The sequence below is a fragment of the Rhincodon typus genome, chromosome 37 (genome assembly GCF_021869965.1).
Source record: "Rhincodon typus isolate 14 chromosome 37, sRhiTyp1.1, whole genome shotgun sequence".
Lineage (NCBI taxonomy): Eukaryota > Metazoa > Chordata > Chondrichthyes > Orectolobiformes > Rhincodontidae > Rhincodon > Rhincodon typus.
The window spans coordinates 19,216,318-19,239,102 of record NC_063368.1 but is presented as its reverse complement, the minus strand read 5'-3'; the positions used below and the strand labels follow the sequence as shown (position 1 = coordinate 19,239,102).

Genomic DNA, 22,785 nt, shown 5'->3' with positions numbered 1-22,785 from the left:
TTTAGAAGCTGCGAGCATCGTGCGCGCTACATGGACTCCCGAAAGTATTGGCCACAGACAATGGGACGTCATTGACCAGCAGGGAATTTGAATATTTCCTAAAGTCAAATGGCATTTGGCACATAAGGACAGCTCCATACTACCCATTGTCCAGTGGTCTAGTGGAAAGACTGGCTCAAATGTTGAAGGCAGTCTCAAAGAAGCAGCCTACAGCGTCAGTTGATACCAAACTGTCCTGGTTCCTGTTCAATGATAGGACCACCCCATACGCAACAAAAGGGATAGCTCCAGCAGAGTTGATGTGAAGAAGACTGCGCACCAGGCTGAAACTGATATTTCCAGACCTGGGGAGAGGATGAAGCAGCAGCAGGAATGCCGGTGCCGGCCAAATGCTTGCTCTAAGCAAGAGAGACAGTTTTTAGTTCAGGGGATGAAATTTGGTGCCGGAACCATGGAAATAGCCCTGAATGGTGCGAGGTGAGGTTGATGCGAGATCGGGTCCCGTGTCTTTGGGTAGGTGATACAGTCCAGAACGAATACGTGGATCACCTGAGCAGTTACCTCGCAAACAGGGCAGGAGCAAAACATACCTGGCCCTTCAGAACAGCCAGAAGGCCTGCAGGTGCTCCCGCTCCGTCTCAGGGTCTGAAGTGGATGTAGCCTCAATACTGTTGCTGCTGGAAGTGGAGGAGGAATCTCTCCCGAGACATTTTGGATGCAAGAAAGAAGCCACGGTCCAGTACAAGCTGTCTGTGTCCAAGAATGGAACCAGACCTGGGGCGAAAACTTTGCAAGAGAGAAGCTGCAAGCGAAAGATCGGGGCCACATCTCTAAACTCGGTGGGGGAGGAACGTAGTGATCGGGACCAGGTGGATCTCGTTTATGACTAGGTTCTTGATTGGGGTTGTTAACGTAGACCAATCAGGAAAGCCTTGGTTGACCAGTCTAACCAGGAGATTAGAATCTCCTCAGTTGAAGACTGACTCCTGGCTGGCCAAAACCAGTGTACCCTGCATCAGTAAATAAATCGTGACTTGATGACAGGACCTGGCCTGTATACAGTTATTTCACCCTGTCTCAAACTGCATTTGAAATTCTGCCATATTGTGGTCACTATCCTTAGAGGATCCCTAACTATGGGATCTCTTATTAATCCTATCACATCATGTATTACTAGATATAACAAAAAACCTGTTCGCAGGTTTGTTCTACAAAACAATCTCTGCTGTCTGCAAATTTGTTTTCAATGTTACTCTTACCCAACTGATTGTCCTGTCAATATGCTGATTAAACTTCTCGAGTAGCCAACACTTGCTGCAAATGTGTTCACTGTACATTGCACTTGCACCCACCTGCTCGCATACTGCAGCTGCAGTGCATTGCCCATCCAGCCGCCTCTGTTCTACTTATTTGATTAATTTGGATATTAAATATTTTAACTGTATTTCTTAACTGCTGCAATGTCTCCTGTAATAATTTATGACCTGGCCAATCAAGAAATACTGAAGAAAAACCCGCCAATTACCTACCTGTTTTTCCGTGATGTCACACATTGGCTGTGAGCAAAAGAAGCAGGGAAACTGGCTGTCTTGCTGGTTTTTATTTTTCTGTATTGTGCCTCCCTCTTTGTCAGTTTGTTTTTCCCCCATTGTGATTGCCTTTCTCACGCAGGTTCCCTCATTAAGAAGTTCCTGTTCCAGCACACTTCCACCATATTTCAGAAGTTGCTGCCCCTTTCTCTCCCCTCTATGAAGCATTTTTGTATTCCAGATTTTTATTGAATGCAGATTTCACTGTCTGCTGTGTTGGCATTTGAACTTGTATTCCCAGAACATTATCCAGTGGTTCAGGATTTGTGATGTTGCCACTATGCCATTGCATCCCCATTGATGACAGAAGAAGCAGTCTTCTAGGAGCATCTCCAGCAACAAACCTAAGTAGTTACAATGGTCAGTTTGCAATTGTTTCTGATCTGGAAGAAATTGCTTCAATGTGGTGGAGTGAGGGAAAGTCAAAACAAGTGCAATATAACGTTTGCATCTAACTTTCTCTTAACCTGTCCACATTGTCCACAATTGCACCTACCAATGAGGTGTTGAGGATGGGATCATAATATGAATCTGGTTTGCCTTGCTCTGGTGAAGTAGGTTGTTTTTGAGAAATTTGCAAACAGTTCACTTCAAAACCGGGCTGCTTGTATAAAAATCTGCTGGTGATAAACCTCCACAGCAGTATCCTTCTCCCACCAATTCGCTGTTTCTCATCAGTATTGCTGCATTTGTTGAGAGTTTTTTTTTTGTTTTACAATCTTTTGCATTCTCCTTCCAGAATGCCTGCCACCCCCTCTATGTTGTACATAAATTTGTTTGTTTACCATTTTTTTTTTGCTCTTCTAAGTTGTTGACTCTTGCTAGTGTTTTGGGCACCTACAGGTCCCACATGTAAGTGTTCATTTGACAGATCTGAGCCTGGAGAGTAAATGCTACTGACCTTTTTTTTTAATTATGGGACAGTCAGAGCTGAATCTGCTGATCATCGTATTTCTGGTCCGCACACGTATTTTCCATTGGGTGAGATCAATGAGAGTTTTATTTTTCCTACATTTAAAGAATCCTGTAACCACTTGTAATATGCTGTTCTCTGGCTGACTTTAGACTATTTGTTCGCTGTTGTTTCTAGTTAATGGCGCTGAATAGTAAGTAGCTGTCTATATATAATTATGATGTGGAGGTGCCTGTGTTTGACTGGGGTGGACAAGGTCAGAAGTTATATGATACCAGGTTATGGTCTCACAGGTTTATTTGAAATCGCAAGCTTTCGGAGCGCTGCTCCTTCGTTAAGTGACAAAGGAGCAGTGCTGCAAAAGCTTGCAATTTCAAATAAACCTTTTGGACCATAACCTGGTATTGTGACTTCTGAACTTATATATAATTACATCATAGGACCACAGAATTGTTCGGTACAGATGGAGGCCATTGGCCCATCATGTTTGAATTAATTCTAGTATCAATCTCCTGCTTTTTTCCCATATCCATGCACATCCTTTTCTACCCAAATAATCATCCAATGTCTTCTTGAATGCTTCATTTGAGCCTCCCTCCTCCACATTTCCAGGCATCTTGAAGTTTTCCATCTGCAGTCAATAACTTTAATATGCTAATCTGCAACAACAACTTTAATTTGTAGTGTCCCTTTAACAAGCAAGTCCAATGTATTAGTATATATCATAAATTGTGTTTCACAGCAGAGTGAAATAAATGTACCAAGCCACAGATGTAGCTATTAGGACCAGTGCCCAAAATCTTGGTCAAAAAGGAGGTTTTAAGGAGAGCCTTAAAAGTGAAGGCGGAGATGGAGAGGTTTTAGGATGAAACTCCATAGTTTTGGGCCCAGGCTTTACTCCCAATGGTGACATGATTAAAAGTTGCAATAAACAAAAGATTATATGGTAGACCTTTTATGTGCAGAAAGATCTTGGCATCAGCAATGATCTGAACAACCAAATGAAGCTTTTTTGGGGTATTAGATGAGGTATGATTTTGCTCTGGCCGTTTGATGGATGCCATGCTTCATGTTATAATATTGTAGGGTTTTTAATTCCTAAATCTGAAGTTAATGTCTTATGTCTTTCTGTAAATGATCCCATAACAATTCAACACTCTGTAATGTGCTGTAGTGTAGTCTAGATTGCATATTCGAGATCTGAGGTTGATTTAAATCCCCAATTTTCAAAAATTTCTTTCGCAGGAGGCATCCTGTGAAAGAAATCTTTAGAAGTTGTGTATTTAAACCATACTCCAGATCTTGCTGGCTAGGTTAATGTTTATTGCCCAAACGTAATTTCTTTTGAGAAGGTGCTGACGAGCTGCTGCCTTGAACTGTTGCAGTTTGTCATGTAGTTGGAACTCCCTTCCTAGCTGAACTTTTGATCTAAGATTTGGATCCAGTGACAGTGAGGGAGCTGTGATCCAGTTCCAAGTCTGGATGGTATGTGGCTTGTGTAAATGGGAATGTGCAGGTGGTGGTGTGCAACATGCATGTGCTGCCCTTGCCCATCTAGGTAATAGGGGTCACAGGTTTGAAAATGCTTTTTAAGGTAAATTATTGAGTGATTGAATCAAACAGCATGAAAAAGTGTTCTTGGCGTATAGTGTCTGTTCCAGTTATCAAGCAGCTATCAACTCTAACCCCTTTTTCCAACGACTGGCCCATAGGCTTGTATATTATAGCATTTGAAGTGTTTATCTAAATACTACTTAGATGTGATGGTTTCTGCTTATGCTGCACTTTCAGACAGTGAACATTTTTATTTAAAATCCTCTCAAATCATCCTAACCCTTACCTTATATCTATGCCTCTCTGTTATTGACTACTCTGCTAAGGAGGGAGGTTTCTTCATATGTACCATATCTACCCTCGTAAATTTTGTAGATCACAATCAAGTTCCCCTAAGCTTGTTCTGCTCTAAGGAAAGTAACCCAAGTCCATCTGGTCTTTTTTCATAGCTGAAACAGTCCAGGCAACATTCTGATGAATCTCTTCTGTACACAGTCTAGTGTAATCACATCCATCCTGATGTGTGATGACCAGAACTGCACAAGTACTTCAGCTGTGACCTAACTAATCTCGTACAGCTCCATCATAACATACCTGCGCTTGTATTCAGTGCTTTAAATAATAGAGGCAAATTCCCGTATGCTGCCTTCACTACCTTGTCCAGTTGTCCTGTTGCCTTCAAAGTTCTGTGGTCATGTGGACCAAGATTCCTCTGATCCTCTGTTTCTCCCAAGGTCCCACCGTTCATTGTCTGCTACCTTACCTTGCCAATCTTTCCAAAATACATTACCTCGCACTTTTTTCAAGCGTGCCATTGTTCTACCCATCTGCCCCTCCAGTCTCTTTCTTTCAATCTGTAGTCTAAGGCTTTCCTCCTTTCTATTTACTGTTGTCTGTGAATTTACCAATAAAACCTATTGCATTTGTGTCTAGATCATTAATGTACACTGCAAACTGCACTGAAGCATGCAATACACTACCGTACAGGCTTCCAGTTACAGAAACATCAACCATCACCCTTTGCTTCCTGCTGCTAAGCCAATTTTGGATCCAATTTGCCCAGTTTCCCCCCACCCCGATTCCATAGGCTATCTATCTTCTGGACCAGTCTTCCCTTCAAACTTTGTCAAGTACCTTACTGAAGTCCATTTAGACTACAGCATCTGCACTACCTTCATTTACACATGTAGTTGCGTCTTTAAAATTGAGTCAAACCTGTGGGACATGATCTCTCCCTGATGAAACCATGCTGATTATCCAAAATTCATCCTTGCCTCTTCAAGTAGCAATTAATTATGTACCTCTCAATATTTTCAAAAGTTTCCTTACCATTAATGTTAGACTTTTACTCCTCATATACGTGTAAAACATCTTTTGAATTTGCCTTTATTTTACCTGCCAGAGTTTACTCATTCCCCCTCTCCTAATTTCTTTTTTAAAGCAACCTGCTGCACTTCCTAGACGTCCCTAGGGCTTCCACCCTTTGATCCCTCTGTATTTACCATTGGCTTCCCTTTATTCCTTCTCTAATCCTGACATTTCTCGACCTTCTGGATTCTCTGGACTTGTCCCACTCTTCACCTTTATGGGACCATGTTGGCCCTGCAATCTCACTTGTTCCTTTTTTGAATGACCCCCCAGTGCTCTGTACTTTTTCTTTAAAGTAGCTGCTCCTACTGCACTTTGTCCACATCTGTCTTGACATAATAAAGTCACCTCCCTCAGTTCAGGACCTTCTGTTTCCTGGCCGTCTTTATCCTTTTCCATAGGTGCCTGATGTCTTATTGTGCTATTGTCACTACCCAAAATGCTTTCCCACTAACACTTGCCTGGCATTGAGGGGGAGGGAGGGAGAGTCCCAGCCTCTCCTTATAATTGATCCCCTCCGTTCCCAGCAACATCCTGGTAAATTTTTTTCTGAACCCTCTCCAATTTAATGATATCCTTCCTACAGCAGAATGACCAGAACTGTAAACAGTCCTCCAAAAGTGGCCTCACAAACATCCTGTACGAACACAATATGATGTACCAACTCCTATGCTCAAAGGTCTGAGCAATGAAGGCAAGCATGCTAAGTATCTTAACCATTTTGTCTACCTGTGATGCACCTTTCAAAGAACTATGTACCTGAACCGCTAGATCTCTATTCGTCAACACTGCTGGCGCCCTACCATTAACCGTATAAGCCCTGTTCTTGTTTGCTTTACCAAACTAAATTCCCTCTGCTACTGCTCAGCCCACTGGCCCAATTGATCAAGATTCCTTTTGTAATCTTAAATAACCTTTTTCACTGTTGACTATACTACCAATCTCAATGTCATCTGCAAACTTACTAACTCTTTCTCCTAAATTCTCATCCAAATAATTTATAGAAATGACGACAAACAACAGTGGATCCACTACGATCCCTGTAGAACATTGCTGGTCACAGGCCTCCAGTTCAAAAAAAATCCTCCTCCAGTACCACCCTCTGTCTCCTACAGTCAAGCCGATTTTGTATCCAGTTGACAAGCTCTCCCTGAATCCCATGTCATCTAACTTTACTAATCAGTTTACCATGCGAAACCTCGTCAAAGTCTTTACTAAAGTCCAAGTAGACAATGTCACCCGTTCTGCCCTCATCAATCTGTTTGGTTACATCCTCAAAAAAACTCAATTAAGTTTGTGAGACTCCATTTCCTATGCACAAAGCCATGCTGACTATCCCTAATCAGTCCTTGCCTCTCCAAATGCATGTAAATCCGATCTCTCAGAATCCCCTCCAACAACTTACCCACCACTGATGTCAGACTGTAATAGGTCGGCGCAACATCGTGGGCCGATGGGCCTGTACTGTTCTATGTTTTATGACTCACTGGTCTGTAGTTCCCAGGTTTCTCCTTATAGCCTTTCTTAAATAATGGCACAACATAGGGATGACATAGTGGCTCAGTGGTTAGCACTGCTGCCTCTCAGCGCCAGGGACCTGGGTTCAATTCCAGTTTTGAGCAACTGTATGTGTGGAGCTTGCATATTTCCCCCTCATGTCTGCATCGGTTTCCTCTGGGTACTCAGATTTCCTCTACAGTCCAAAGATGTGCAGTTTAGGTGGATTGACCATGCTAAATTGCCCATAATGTGTAGGTTAGTTGGATTAGCCATGGGAAATGTAGGGTTACAGGGATACGGTAGAGGGTGGATGAGCCTGGGTGAGATGCTTTCCGGAGAGTCGCTGTGGACTTGTTGGGCCGAATGACCTGTTTCCAGACTGTAGTGATTCGATGATTCTATTCTATTAGCCACCCTCCGGTTCTCTGCCACCTCCTCCGTAGCTATGGATGATACAATATCTCTGCTAGAGTCCCCACAATTTCTTTCCTGACTTTCCACAATGTTTTGGGATGCACTTGATCAGGTCCTGGAAATTTATTCAACCTTGATGTTTTTTACAGAGGTGGTGCTATTGGAGATCTTAATGTGGTCTATTTTCAAGACATTAATATTCATTTCCTCGAGTTCCCTAGCTTCCATGTCTTTCCCCACAGTAAAAAAAAACTGTTGCGAAATATTTCTTTAGTATTTCTCCCATCTCCTGTGGTTCAACGTATAAATGACCTTTTAAGAGGTCCTGTTCTCTCCCTAGTTGTTCTTTAATATACTAGTAGCATCTTTTCAGTACAATCTGATCAGTGTGTTCAATGGCTTCTTATTTCTGAATTCCACCCATAGCTTCACTGGATGATCCCTCAAATGTACTTTCCCTAATCCAAAACACCACTCCCTCTCTTCTCTCGCCTCCCTTTCTATCTATCTATAAACATCTAAATCCCGGAATATTGAGCTGCCAGTCCTGTCCCTCCCTCAGTCATGTTTCTGTAATAGCTATGATGTACCAGTCCAATATTTTCATACATATCCTGAGTTCATCTGCCTTACCTGTAAGACCCTTTGCATTTGAAATAAATTTAGTTTAATTCTTCAGAGTTACCTCATTCTCTGACTTGGTGTTGCCTGCCTTTTCTAATTAATTTGCCCTCCTTAACTTCAGAACCATCCTCCTCTGTTTCTCTATTCTCACTACTTAGGATCCCCCACCCTCCCTCCCTACTAGTTTAAAGACTCCTGAACAGAACTAGCAAATCTCCATGCCAGGATATTAGCCCCTCTCCAGTTCAAGTGAAATCCATCTCTTTTGAACACTTCTCTTCTGCCCCAGAAGAGATCCTAATGATCCAAAAATCTGAAACTTTGCCCCCTGCGCCAACTCCTCAGCCACTCATTTATCTGCCCTATCTTCCTATTCCTACTGCTACTAGCATGTAGCACTGGGAGTAATCCAGAGATTGTTACCATTTGAGGTTCTGCTTTTTAACCTCTTGTCTAACTTCCTATATTCGCTGTGCAAATTGGTCCTGTCCATAGCAGGTAGTGGGTTTTTGGTGTAGGGTTGATGTGAGTTTGTGTGCTACTCTGATGCCCAGTGGTCGTAGGAGTATTGTGGTCAGTTCAGATGTATTCTTGATGTAAGGTAGCGTGATGAGTGTGTCGGGGCGTGTAGTATCCTCCTGGTGTCGTTTGTGTAATAGGCATCTTCTGACTGGGGCATCAGAGTAGCACACAAACCCACATCATCCCTACGCCAACTGCTAACCCGAACTAAAGACCCACTACCCACTATGGACAGGACCAATGTCATGTACAAGATTCGCTGCAAAGACTGCGACAAACATTACATTGGACAGACAGGAAGGAAATTAACCACAGGAGTACACGAACATCAACTGGCAACAAAAAGACATGACCAATATTCACTCATCTCCATCCACATGGATGAGGAAAACCACCAATTCGATTGGGACAACACCAGGATCCTGGGACAGGCGAAGCAGAGACAAGCATGGGAATTCCTAGAGACCTGGTTCTCCACTAAGAAAGCCATCAATATACACAGAGAGCTAAATACACTCCATTGTGAAGGAAAACCGGAAGTGAGGTAATCCAGCTCAACGGACACCAGAGTTTAAATGACAGGTGGGAAAACACAACAGCGCTTCATCGGAGGCTGCACTGATGATGTTACCCAGCAGGGTAATGAAACGTCTGCAGAATAGCAAACCAGCTTGCTGAGCTAACCAACCACAGCATCCACAACCCAAGCTACAAATCTACTCTAAAACCTTAGATCTAACCATGGCAATTCATTGAATTTCAAGGATAGAAGGCTATGTCCTGTCTTTTTTTGAGATGGGCATAATGGGTTACTCATGTAATGTAAATGTTACTTGCCAACTATTGTTCAAGACTGATGTTGACCAGATCTTGTAATCCTTCTGATTCATGAAATTTCTAGCAATTGAACCAAACTGACATTGTAAGATTTGGCACTCACCGTTCACTTACAATAGATTCCTCTGGTATACAAGTCCTGTCCATAATTAAACTCGAATACAATGCATCTTGGATCTGTAGAGTTGGTCCCTTCACCCACTTTTTGTCTATTTTAGTATCTAATGATGTTCCAGTGTTTTGTAGTTGCTGCCATATCTTTGCTTTTTCTCTTTCTTTGGCTTTATCTTTCATCATTTTCCTCTGTCTGTCCCTTCATAATTTTTCTCTCATTTCCATTTTCCTGTCTGTCCCCTCAGTTTTTCTCTTATTTCCATTTTCCACACGTTTATTTTCTCACTTCTATTTCTCTCTTCCTTTTCCTTGCCTATAATCACTCCCTACAATGACATACCTGACTGACCCAACTCTTGCACCTTGCTGCCGAACTACTTATGGGCTCCGGTCTTTAATTTACTGTCTGGACAATCTGAAATGACCAATATTTTTCTGTTTCCAGGAGATGGAGAAGATGGCAGAGGAGCTGCACATATTGACCAAGGAACAGAATGTCAAGGCGGAGATTCGGGTAGGATATATTCCCTTCTTGTGCCTATACTTGCAGCTTTTCTTTCCGGGAAAATGAAATTCCAGTAGTTAGCTCAATTCTGTTGTTATGTTATTACTTTCTAAAGTTTGGAATAGATTTCAGCTTTCATGCCGTTTTTTGTTTCTTTTCTTGTACAAAACCACATATTGGCATGATGTACCTTATGGCTTTAATAACATGTTTCTTGAAACTGGCTACAGGTAAAATAAGAGGTTGGTGAAATTGGGTAGGTACCATGAGGTTGTGGATTTTCTCTAATCTAATTCATCTCCCAGTGCAAGATGTCCTTGCTTTTGTCTTTGTGGCTGCTGGAAATATACCAACTCAGCAATATTTAAAGCTTCAATTCAGGTGCCTGTTAATCTACATAATGCAATAAATAATTAGTATTCTAATTTAGGACTTGACTGCTGATGAGGTAACAGCTCTAAGAATGTCCAAGCTCCCTGAAATTCAAATAGGATAACTTAGTGACTAAGAACTAAGTACAAATGAGATGGAGTGCTCAAGGGAGGGATGTATTTGAAGGCTAGGTTGCTAGGGATCAGTGGGCCAAAGAATGCAGTTGGAAATTGCAGTTGTATCAGTCTTTTTTTAAAGTGTTAAGATCATCATGGGCGGCATGATGGCTCAGAGGTTAGCACTGCTGCCTCACAGCGCTAGGGACCTGGGTTTGATTCCAGCCTTGGGCGACTGTCTGTGTGGAGTTTGCACATTCTCCCTGTGTCTGCATGGGTTTTCTCTAGATGCTCCGGTTTCCTCCCACAGTCCAAAGATGTGCAGGCTAGGTGGATTGGCCATGCTAAATTGCCCATAGTGCCTGGGGATGTTTAGGTTAGGTGGGTTAGACATGGGAAATCAAGGGTAAGGGAAATGGGTCTCGGTGGGATGCTCTTCAGAGGGTCGGTGTGGACTTGTTGGGCCGAATGGCCTGTTTCCACATTGTAGGGATTCCATGATTCCTCAAGGGGTAGAGCTTCAGCTGACATCAATCTTGGACAGTATCCCATAAACTGCTAACTTTAGGTATAACTTTTTCTCTCTGGTCGGTCTGTCTTGGCTAGAATAGTGAGATGTAGTGGCAACAGCTGTTGTACTTCTAGCGCAAGTATGCAGTGCCTGCTGCTCTTGTGATTTGAATACCTTCATCAAGTTATCAGGCTTGAGGTATATCATTATGGCCTCTGAACAAACCTTTGAACCTACATTAAACATGTGTCGTATTTTCTTCTTGGTTGTAGACTGTAAAATGCAAAGAGGTGGAAGGGTTGAGTTTTCAAAATGCTAAGATTAACAATATTTTTAACACTTAAGTTATACTCATTTGTACTTGGGGACCGACAGGTGGCTGGCATTCTCTTGCTGGAGAGATGTTATTCTGAACTAAATTGTCTATGCTTGTTAAATAAACTCAGTCTATAGCTGCAGCTTCACAGCTTTGTTCTGTGCTGGAGCTATATTTGGCAAGTGAATTGAGGTCACAAGGCCATTTAAAATAAAAGGCCCTGAAGTAAAATTAACAGATTTGCTAAGATATGAAGACATCATTTCTGTCATTAAGCTGGCAGTTTATTTACTGAGACCAGTGCAAGTGCAATATAACTTGTCACCCTGTTTGCCACTGGGACTTGTGATCAGTAGGGATCAGCAGGAGAAAGGGTTTGTTGTGAAGGGGTGAAATCCTAATGCTGGCCATGAATATAAGCAGCTGGAAGATGTCACCTAACGGGAAAGTCTTCACATGAGAAGTTTTATGAATTTGTGTGCATTTTGGGTCATTGGAAGTTTAGGATTATTTACTTTCTTGCTTCATAACTCTTCCATGACTGACTGCAAGTTTACTAATAGCCTTCTACACCGTTTCTGTTGTAAATGTAATTTCAGTTGGAAATAAATTGTGTATGATAGAGAATCCAATGTGTCCATCCTAGTTTTTTTTAACATACAACTAAAATGTTTTGTAGTGCCTCTAAGGTAAATAGGAAATCCAGATTACTATAGCTGGCCTGCGCTGTTGATTTCATGCTTTTCTTTTTAAACTTTCCCTGTGACTGTGCAAAGCACAATTATAGTTTAAAATTCCCAACCATACTGAAATTATGTCTCGTGTTGTTCCAATCCACCGCCTCTGTTCTGTTAGTAAAGTTTGTGAATAGATCTTAAACATTGGCTGCAGAGGAATACGTTAGTCCACACTGCTAAAATAGGTATTTTGTAAGTCAGTTATCTAATGATTCACAGCTTGGCATCAAACAACACTGTTTATAGGCAAACGTTTTGGCTAGTTCTGGTGTTAGTTCAGTGACGAATATTGGCCAGTTTACCAATTCTTTCACATCTTAAGAATAATCGTTGGATGTAATTATCCTAGTTTGCTGTTATCACTGTGTTCACTGCCCTACGTTAGCTCCAGGTTAAACAACATCTTGACTGTAAAATTTACTTTCTTGTTTTCAAATCCTTCCATGACCTTGTCCTTCCCTATTTCTGTAATATCTTTCAGAGCCGTGACTCTGCGATATCTGCCTCTTTAACTCTGCCTTTTCGTGCATTCTCAATTGTAATTTCTCCACCACAAGTGGTTGGGATTTCAGTTTTCTGTGCCCAAACTCTGGAATTCCCTTCCTACGTCTGTCTCTGCCCTTGAACTTGTTTTCCTTTTAAGACATTTCTTCAGTGTACCTCCTTTTGACCTTTTGTGGCTCACTGGCCTTCTTTGTATTATTTTGTCTTGAGTAGTGCCTTGAGATGTTTAATTGCATTGAAGAGTATATGTAAATATTTGAGGTTGTGACAGATTCTGATGAGAATCATAGAATGGTTACAACAGAGAAGGAAGCAATTTGGCTTCTCAAATCTATGCTAACTCTATGCAAGAGCAAGCAGCTACTTTTACTCCACTGCCATTTCCCTGTAGCCTATAATATTTTTCACTTCATATGCTTAACCAATTTCCTTTTTAGAGCCTTGATTGAATCTGCATGTTTCAGCCTTTCAAGTACTGCATTCCAGATCCTAACCAACTGCTGCATAAAAATGGTTCTGCTCGTATTGTTGTTTATCCTTTTGCCACGCTCCCTTAAATTAATGTCCTCTTATTCCCAATTCTTACACCATTGGGAAGAGTTTCTATCTCTAGACTTTTCACGATGTCGAGAAATGCCTTGCAATCTCTTCCCCATCATCTTTTTAATGAGAATAGTTCTAGTTTCTACAGTCGATTCATGGGACTGAAGACCCTCCTATCTGGAGCCGTTCTCATAAATCTGTTTTGCACCTTCTCCAAAATCATGTCCTTTGCAGAGTGCAGTGCCTGGAATTGGAGACACTAGTTGATGCTGAGCCAGTGTATTGCTGTTCTTCATAATTTCTTTGCTTTTGTACTCGACGTCTCTATTTATAAATTGAACATTCCTACATATCCGTAGTTATATAGCAGTTCTTGAATGAGATGGAGAATGCTTTTTATAACAAGACAGGAGTTCAGTAACTAGGATTGCAGCAATGCCCCTGAACCAAGCAGTGATCTTGATTTTGGAATGTGCATCTAGATACAGTAAAATACAGCTGTTTGCTTTAATTTTTTAAAAACTTCCTACAAAGTGGAAACACAACAGTGTTATTAAGAAGAATAGGCCATTGATGAATCAAACTTCAGAAGTTCTTTGTGTTAGAAAAGTTACTGAGAAAAACAGCAAATCTGATCCTTTTATGAACAGGCTAAACTGTGTGAAGGGCAATGAGAGAAGCTCAAATGCTGCAATCTAGATTGAAGGTGATTCACAGATGGTAATGAAGCATATAAAATTTAAAATGATGTGTATAAATTTTGCAAAAGCTCTTCTGTTAATCTCATTCACTTCCTTATTTCTGTTATAGGCGGAATGTGAGGATTTTACCCGAGATGAGCACGACGACACATCTGAATCTCCCATCGAGGAGAGCAAGCAGTGAGTAATCGATAATCAATGTGGCTGTGTCAGCAGTTGGGTTATGACTTATTGTTTACTACCCAAGCTGCCTGTAAAGCAGGAAAGCATCATCTCTTCAGATGGTTTCATTTTGTGCCAGTATAATTTTATTAACACCATGAATGTTTGTGTTGGACTTGTAGTTTACTTTTGGATGTGGGCTAGTTGAGGCTCTCAGTCCAACAGTATGGACCAACAATGGGAATTTTACATTGCTGGCAGGTGTACAGCATCCCTGTCCCACCAGCTCCCCGGGAAGATGGATAAAGTTCAGGATATACCTTTAGAGCAGTTGTTTAAGACAAATGTGATGTATTGAGATGTAGAAATAGGAATAAACCATCAGCCCTGTTCTGTCATTCAGTGCCACATCCTTATTGTAGCTCTATCTGCCTGCCTTGGCTCCATATGTCTTAATACCCTTGAAATACATGGAAACTCTAATTCTATAAACAATAAATAGGGTAACATACTGTTGAAATACTGAAAAGAGACTCATGGCTTGAACCCTTTTCTACACAACCAGTCTAACCTATTAACTGATTATGCTTGTGTTGATGGTGCTTAGAGGAGAGTCTTTGCATTCACTGTGATTTCATCAAGTTAACATAGCACAGTACTATGAGATCCTAGGATGTTTAATCAGGCCTTTCTTTGAGGATCATCTTGGCTTATAGCTGTTCCAAACACACTGACTGTAATCAAATCAAATTGAGTGAGCAACCTCGTCATTTAAATAGCAATAATTCTCTGTGTCAAAGAGTGAGAGTCCAGAAGGCTGTGTTGCCTGCCTGGTGCCAGAATTTGATCCATCCTTCATGGTTCATGTAGGTACCAATGACAACCAGATCAAGGGAAGAGGTTCTGCATAGTTGGTATGAGGAGCCAGCCACCAAATTGAGAAGCAGAGATGCGTAGGTCAGATTGAATGCTACCTGAGCCGCGTGCAATTTGAAGTAGGGCAAAAAATTGGAGTTTTGCATCCATTTCTCCAAATTCTGCTGCGGTAGAAGTGGTTCCGAATTTTGCAGCACTGGCATCAGTCTGAGGGAAAGTGGGAAGCTGTGTTGATGGGATAGTCTATACCCCTGATGGGTTCAGTGTTCTAGTGAGCCACATTACTAAGGAAGTTGAGAGGGTTTTTAAACTAACTAATGGGGAAAAGGATGAAATTTTGAATGGTGTGATAATTAACCACAAAGTGGAGACCAGGCAAGAGATAAAGATACAGACGTGGGAAATGATAAGTGGACTGCGATAGAAAGAGATCATTGAATCAACAGATGAGGTGAGAGGTTGCTAAAATAATAAAAAGACAAAACCACAGGCTTTGAATCAAAAAACAGCATTTGAAACAAAACAGAACTGAGTGCAAATAGAAATAAACAAACTCTGGTTGTTGTCACAAGACATGGCTGCTGCATGTTATAGTTTAGAATCTAAATATTGAAGGTTTCATGTTAAGGAAGAACAAAAAGCTAAGAAAATGTTTTGGAAGGGAGGTAGCTCTGTTAATTAATGATGGTATTAGCACAATAGAGCGGCAATGATCTAAATTTAGGAAACCAAGTTTGGATCGAGTGAAGAAATGATAAGATTAAAAAATCACCTGGGGGAAAGGTGTATGTGCCCCAGTAGTAATCACTGGTAGGATGGAATGTAAAGGAGGAAATAACGGGAGCTTGTCAGGAAGGTAGTCCTTTGTCCCCATTATTTAGTTCAAAACTCTGTTTACTTGTTCAGTAATGTAGGTTGTCAGGAATTGGAGGAAATTTTAATCAATATATAGACTAGAAAAGTCAAATGGACAAAGGTAACCTAGATGAGTTCCTAGAAATTATGCCAAAAAGGTTCTTCAGAATAACATTCTGGAGTCAGCCGGAGAGTTGGCTTTTCTAGACCTGATATTATGGAAAATGATTGTAATTTGTGACCTTGTAGTGAAGGTGCCCTAGGTAATGGCGGCACAAATGATTGAATGTAAAAGTCAATTTGAGGGAGGAGAGAGTGGGTCCATGCTTTGTATTTTAAATTTAAATAGAAACAACTATGGTGTGAAGGTATAGCTAAAATGAATTGTCAAATGCAGTTAAGGGACAGATCATTAGAGCTGCAGTGGCAGTCATTTTAAGGAATAATTTCAGAATGTACTGAATAGCTGCATTCCAATGAGAGAGAGTGGCTAAAATGTTGAGGGAAAATTTAGAGTACAAGAGAAAGTTATTGGGAAATGTGAAACAGTAAGAGTTTTAATGGCTATTTAGAAAAGAATTAGTGAGCATCAGTCCTGTAGCAGTGTGTGGAGAACTAATGATAGAGAATAAAAAGATAGTAAATGAATTGAACGGGTATTTTGTATTGGTCTTTACTACAGAGGGTATGAGTAACATAACTGCATATCAGGAAATGGAAGAGAGGGAGGAACTCCTGATAATTACAATCACCCAAGGAAGTGGTACTGAGCAAATTGTTGGAGCTATGGGCTGACGGATTCCTAGATCCTAACGGATCAAATCCTGTGGTCTTAAGAGTGGTTAGCGAGTTAGTTGATACATTAATCAAATTTCAAAAATTCTCTAGTTATGGAAAAGGTTCTATTAGATTGGGAAAAAATTGAATGTAATGCATTGATAAAGTGAGGTAAGCAAAGCTGCAATCTAACAAGTCACTTACTTTCCTTTGACAGATGTTAAGCTATTAGATGCCATTATTACAGATTCTAGCAGGGCACTTAGGAAAATTCGGGGTAATCCGGCTGAATCAATATGGTTTTGTGAAAAGGAAATCATGGCCAAGTAGCCTACTTCTGCTGCCAATTCTTATGATCGTACGTCATCTTTGAGTATACTGCCTTTAAGCAACTTTCAAATACAGATATGTCTTAATCTATATTATTGATTCCATGAAGGTGATTTTCTGTGAATTTCTACTGAGGGATTTGTTTGATTTCTGCTCTTCCTGCCACCTTATTACTGCAAATGATGTCAGGACTGATTGGGATTGGACCAGCTAGAGCAATGCTTCCCATACCTTTTCTGACTGTGACACTATTTCGAGGCTTGAAAGCTGTCATGAATCCTCGATGAGTGATGGAGGCAGAGGAGCAGACCTGCTAGAGCAGGGCGGGGAACGAGATTCACCATTTGCTGCCTTGGAGCTTGTAATCCCATTTAAATGCCAGGACATTGTGAACTAGAGTTTTAGATGCATTGTAGGTTGTTGCACCTGATTAGTTCAGTGTTGATTTTGAATATGGAAGCTATAATTGTCATTTGTATGATGGAAGTTTGTGTAGTAATTTGCTTATTCATGCTGTCTTTGCACATTGGGACTGCATAAATGGCCAGCTGTGTTCAAATATAGTAGTTGGAACCCATCTCTGCCCCCAAGAGTGCCAAGGATTTGGACAGGGTTTGACTTGTCTACTTCTCTCATACCTTTAATGATGGTGTCATTTATGCACATATTCTGTCTAGAAATGAGTGGGTTTGTATTGCATTACTCAAAGTGGGTGACCATAGTTAGACTGGGAGGGCTGGTTTGCTCAGCACTTGTCTAGATGGATAGCCTGTTGATCAGCTTCATCCCAAAAGCATCAGCTTCACTCCTCCCTGTTTGACTGTGGTAGATTTTAGTTCTGTTTGCCTTGCTATACTTGTAAAAACAATCTCAACACTTTGGTGATTGTTTGCTAAATCACAGCAAAAACCTAGCTTTGGACAAACAACTTGAGAAGAAGCTAGAGTGAGTGCTGTGCTATGTCAAGAACTTATGGCAGCTGATGGATGTCATAAGTCTCAGGTGTAGTTATAAACAAGAAGCAGGAGCAGGCCATTCAGCCTATTTGGCTTTCTCTACCATTCAATAAGATCATGACTGATCTGATGGCAAGCTTATCTGCATTTACCCAATCACTTTTTAAGGAAGAAAGTTTCAAAAACACTTGACCCTCAGAGATTAAACATTGACCCCTAATTCTACATTCTTGGATAAGAGGAAGCATCTTCTCCACATCTACCCTGTCAAAATCCATCTGTGTATAAATCTTATGTTTTTCCATCAAGTCACCTGTTGCTCTTCTGAACTCCAGTGGATACAAGCCTAACCTGACCAATATTTAATCCCAAGAAAATCTGCCTATTCTGGGTATTAGTCTAGTAAACATTGTCTGAACTTTTTCCAATACACTTGCTTCCTTCCTTAAATATGGGGACCGGTACTGTACATAGTACTCCAGATGTGAATCTCGTGCCCTGTGTAACTGAAGTGTAAACTTTGTACTTTAGTATTCTGTTCCCGTCATGATAAATGACATTCTGTTGGCTTTATTAATAATATTGAAATGAAAAATATTAATAATTACATTAAAAATTATATTGAAATTATAGTAAAACTGGTTCAGGGTTCAGTTTATTTTCTCTCTGTCAACATTTGAATCAGAATTGTCTCCCACTCTACTCACTCTTTCCAAGGCCTCAGAGCAATATAACTCACTCTCTTCACTCTTCTATCTAATGGCTTGTAAAACCTCATCTTTATACCACTTTAACCACTATTTGATTTGCCTAGTTGTTCTCCATTTCAAGTTAGATTTTCATTATTTTTGCCTTTGAGAGAATGCTTATTTCCCCGTGGGCAAAAGGTCAGGAGAAAAGAGTGAAGATGCATTGATTTGGATTGTCCGGACTTTCCCGAAGAAACAGAGCTGGGCTTGCATAATGTTTATGGCCTCTTGACTCATTTTCCTGGGGCTTTGTTGATTGGAAGGTCAAGACCAGAGGGAAGTTGTGATTGTCCCCACCCCCACCAATGCAATTCAAGCCCCAATCTCAGACGCTGACATGTAGCTGCCAAATTTTGAGGTTTGCAATAATGCTCACATTTCCTGCCCATTTTAGGCCCTATCAGGATGTCCTGATGCTCCTTGAACCCGCCAAGAGCTCTGCTTGTGCTTGCACTGTTCCTGTTTAGTACCGAGAAGCAGTGTGGACTTTGCTACATAAACTTACTTTAATCTACCTAACTTGTTGACATTTGACTATTCATATAGGTTACTTCATATAACAGAATTATTCCTGGATCGTATAAAGATGCAAATCCCTCCTCCAGTTACTTTTATGTTTGTGTAAAATTTCATCAAACAGAATCCTTGAATTACCTATATGTAGCTGGAAATCTTGACTGTTGCAGGTGTGTGTGCTAAACTAACATTGGTTCAATTACAGCATTGGCTAATAGTTGTTTGTAAAGCACCAATTCCCAGTGATACAGTAACGTAGTGCTTTTTCCATTAGAGAGCAGAGGGAATAATGACATGTAGTTGCTTGAATCAAATCTCCAACCAATGGTAAATTCTATACAGTACAGCTGTTTATCTGAACTAATGCTAAGTATTAGTGTATGATGTAACAAACCATACTGCATAAACTGAAAGAGCTTGCCGCAAGCCTGCAGGGAAGGATGTTATCTTTTTATGAAAAAAAATCATACATATGTAGCTAAATTGAAATTAAATGAGTGTTGGTGATTAAATTTGGAAAGGCTGAAAAAAATTGTTTTAAAAAAAAATGCAGCTAATCTTTCTGACAAAGGGACTGCATTTGAAACATTAGCTTGTTTTTTCCTTGAAATTATTGGTGAACCCGCCTGTGAATAGTCAGAAATTCTGCTTAATTTCCAATTAGCATTTTAATTTTTATTTGCTTATCTCTATAATATTTGTACAATTTTCTTGAGATTTATAGCCCTTCCTGGAAACTTTTACCCCCAACCATTATTCCCCATTCAAAAATATAGAAATTATGATTCCCTCTCTATCATCTCAGCTGCAAAGGTGCAACATTTACAGGGATAAGACATTGGGAAGAAAAATAAAGGAGCATTCTTCCACACTCAATTACTAAATGAGCAGTGAACCAGGGGAAACCTTATCCTCAGTAAACCTGTTATGCCGGTGTAATGCTGTCTAAAATAGATGAGTGAATTCTCCTGTGCACCATGCCTTGAATCGCATAGGTGAGGTCACAGATGTTTCTTTGTTAGATGAGATGTTAAAAGCTGTGTGTGTTTAAAATGTAAGTTTTGGCAGCTGAGATTCAAAAGTTCAAATATTCTGACAGTTTAAAATGATATACTGCTGTTGTGCATTGACGTATATTAAAGCGGATTTTCATATATGTGCATCTTTTGAAAAGTCATAGAGGGATGCATCTCTGAAGGGTCATTTGATCCATCATGCCAGCTCTTTGAAAGGGCCTACTCAGTTTTATAACAGTATATGTATTTCCCCTTTGCATATTTATTAATTCCCTTTTGAATATTGCCATTGAATTTGCATTCACGGTCCTTTCAGATAGTGTGTTCTGGACCATTATAACTCGCTGATGTTTCTTCATTTTGCATTTTGTAAATTCCCATTGATATAACTTAGTCCTCCAATACATATCACCACACTCTAGGCTAAGGATTGACATAGACTGATGCAATATTTAAACTTGTGTAGGAGAATTAAACAAAATAAAATGGTCACTAATAAATTAAGAACAATACAGCAGAAACCTTTATCATAAATTGAGGGAAACAGAGCAGGTCAGTTTTTGGAGACATCTAAGAGAAAGCTAATTAAGTATATATGAATGAGAAAAGAATAGATGCATATCTTAATAGGATTCGAAGAGGAGGACTGGGAGGTGATCTACGTGAAGATTAAGTGCTGCTGTAGTCCACTTGGCATTTTCTGCTATTCATTATGAGCCTGAAATCTGCCCTGGGATGACTGACCTTTCTGGCATTGCTCTGCATGCAAAGAATTGGAGCAGGAGCTGGCATCCAAGCATTATTGATGAAAATTTGATCCTATGATGGATAGTGTTAAACTAAGGGAGGGTGGTTAATTATGTAACAGCAATGTGAAAAATCGAAATTTTAAGCTGCCCATTCCAGCCTCAGCTGCACAACTTCTCAAAGTGGAGGTCAGAATCCATAATGGGGTTACCAGTTTAAATTTGGGTGTTGTGAGCTGGGGAGACGATGGCCTTGTGGTATTATCGCTGGACTGTTAATCCAGACACCCAGATAATGCTCTGGGCACCTGGGTTCGAATGTCGCCATGGCAGATGGTGGAATTTGAATTCAATAAGATCTGAAATTGAGAGTCTAATGATGACCATGAATCCATTGTCGATTGTTGGGGGAAAAACCCATCTGGTTTACCTGGTCTAGCCTACATGTGACTCCAGATCCACAGCAATGTGGTTGACTCTGAACTGACCTCTAGGCAATTAGGGATGGGCAATAAATGCTGCCTAGCCAGTGATGCCCTCGTCCCGTGAATGAATAAATAGGGAAAAAAATGAACTCCATGACAGCAATGGCTGATACCCTCCCCCAAGTACTACTTCGCCTCTCCCATCGCTCACTGAGCGGTTAGAGTTTTTAAGTCTCAAAATGGCGTCATGATGGGAAAAAGTTTGGGAAGCACTTCTCCACTGTCCAAAGTTCCGAAGTTTATATCTGTTCTGGCCTTTTTAATGTTGTATTTGTACCACCTATAATCCTGATGGGCATGAAGCCTCTTTTACTGGGTACTGTACTTTGTCAGTAGTTTTTTATTTTAGATTTTTCTAACAAAACTTTTGTTTTAACAAAACATTTGACCGATGCAAATGGAAAAGGTATTCAACTTGGAATTCTTGATGTCTTACAGTTCACTGAATGACAGAGATGAGTCTGTCACTGTTTAGTAATGAGTAGCCTGTGCAGCTAAGAAGGATGAAAACATTTGCAAATTGATGAGTATCTTGGAGAGGTTGTTCATTTGTCACCTCATTAAATACCTAGGTTAGAAAGGAACAGAATACTTGAAACCTTTTTCATAAGCAGCCAAGTAACTATCTGGAGAGAATTGTTTTACCCTTATTTTGCATAGGCCTCTTTCCAGGCTACAATTGACAAAACAATCCCTTTTCCTTGCTTAGGAGATCACTGATACGAAAAAATTTACTGTAAAAGTGTTTAAAGGCTTTGTACAATGCAGCAAACACTAGCCAGTCTTGCTACAATTTTTAAAGGAGCAGGGAACTTGTCATGCTTGAGTAAGGTTTCCAAGTGCTTGATGTCAAACAGCTGGCTCTAATTCAGGCTGTACAAAATGCATCCTGCTCTCACTTTTCAGATCTGAACGAGACCATTTCCTTTACAACATCCTGGTCTGCTCCTTGATTGTTTTCTTCCCCTTCCGGCTGCACCACCTCAGTACAAATGAGGGTGATGCAGCATCTACCCTTTTACATTCTCATTCTGACTATCCAAGGGCCCCGATGCTCGCCTTTGGTGATACACAGTTTACTTTTACAGAATTCACTGCTGCTCATGAAGCCCTTTTTACTTCAGGATGACCAAATGCAAATTGAGGAGACGAGATAACAAGGTGTAGAGCTGGATGAACACAGCAGGCCAAGCAGCATCATAGGAGCAGGAAGGCTGACGTTTCGGGCCTAGACCCTTCTTGTAGAAGGACTGTGTTCCATCTGCAAGCATCCTGAGTTTCTGGTCACCAGGCTGATTTCTCTGTCCCATCCTGCTTTGTTCCTTCATAAGAACATAAGAAATAGGAGCAGGAGAAGACCATTTAACACCTTGGATCTGTTTCACCATTCAACTGGATCATGGTTATCTTCTGCTTCCATGCCATTTTCCTGCACTGTGCCCATGTCCCTTAGCTATAAACTTGACTGAAACTCTGCTATCCTGTAGGGTGGAGAATTGCAAAGATTCATCATCACCTGAGGGAAGATATTCCTCCCCATCTGTCTTAAATGGGTTACTTCTTATTTTGAGACAACA

The 22,785-nt window shown here is 40.6% G+C and overlaps 1 long non-coding RNA gene across 1 annotated transcript in view; it reads left to right on the top strand.

The window, feature by feature from the left end:
• LOC109937711 overlaps positions 1-18,260 on the top strand; it is a 51,060-nt gene extending 32,800 nt beyond the window's left edge. The window contains exons 4-6 of the long non-coding RNA XR_002261606.2: positions 9,881-9,949; positions 13,850-13,920; positions 16,850-18,260. This is a non-coding gene — a long non-coding RNA (uncharacterized LOC109937711). The remainder of the gene's footprint in view (positions 1-9,880; positions 9,950-13,849; positions 13,921-16,849) is intronic.
• The last annotated feature ends 4,525 nt before the right edge of the window (positions 18,261-22,785 follow it).